Raw genomic sequence first — 908 nt, 5'->3', positions numbered from 1 at the left:
GGCTTTTGTGATGTTTGTGATTAAATTTTACCTAATAACTTCCAATTCTTAATAGCAATTATAAAAAAATAAATTGCTATGTTTTAGCTTTTAATCTATTCATTTATATCTTTATGCTATCCTAGCAGTTTTAGGTTTTCATGTTGGGTGACATCTTTATTTAGTATGCAAGTTTGTATTTTGGTTATACATGCAAGTGAGTATGTACAGTTACGTACTAAAAAAATGTACGGGAAACCAAAAATGCAGGTAAATTAATCACAATAAAAGCATACCTGGATAGTCTTCCCGTCATCTTCAACTGAAACTCAAAATGCATGTAAGTGCATTTTATCTAAAGCAAGAAAAAATAAGGTTCCTAGATTATATCTTGGTGTGTCCTCATTGCTTTGATTAAGGATGATTTTATTAAGAAAAACATATCAAGTTTAGTAGACCTCCAAGGTATCCAACAGGGCAGAAGAAAAACGCAGGTCCATGTTTTCTCGTCACCACCTGGTTAAAAGTCTCAAGCTCATTTAAACTTATTATGTTGCTTAATAATTCATCCTATAAATATTTCTAGTGTTCAATGAACAATGATGTTTTAATTATCTAATTATCCCTAAGAGTAGGTAAGAGTAGGGTGATTATCATTTATCGTTCAATTTTAGAATTATGCAGGTGAAGACCCTTAAAGGGGCAAGTTAGTGTTATTAAGACACTTAGCTAATTTTGTTTTAACTTGGACTTGTAGTGTTCAATTTCTAGTTACATTCACTTTTCAAATCCTCGTTTAATCAAATTTGATTTAGCTTAGGTCACTACTAAGCCCTTAAGATCCTGGTGGATGTCTTAGTCATTTTGAGAGAGATTATATTTTAAGCGATAATAATTCATGTCAATTGAACATCAAATAGGGGTATTAA

Source organism: Phalaenopsis equestris, unplaced genomic scaffold (genome assembly GCF_001263595.1).
Source record: "Phalaenopsis equestris unplaced genomic scaffold, ASM126359v1 Scaffold000569, whole genome shotgun sequence".
NCBI classification, from domain to species: Eukaryota; Viridiplantae; Streptophyta; class Magnoliopsida; order Asparagales; family Orchidaceae; genus Phalaenopsis; species Phalaenopsis equestris.
This window is presented reverse-complemented; position numbering follows the sequence as displayed.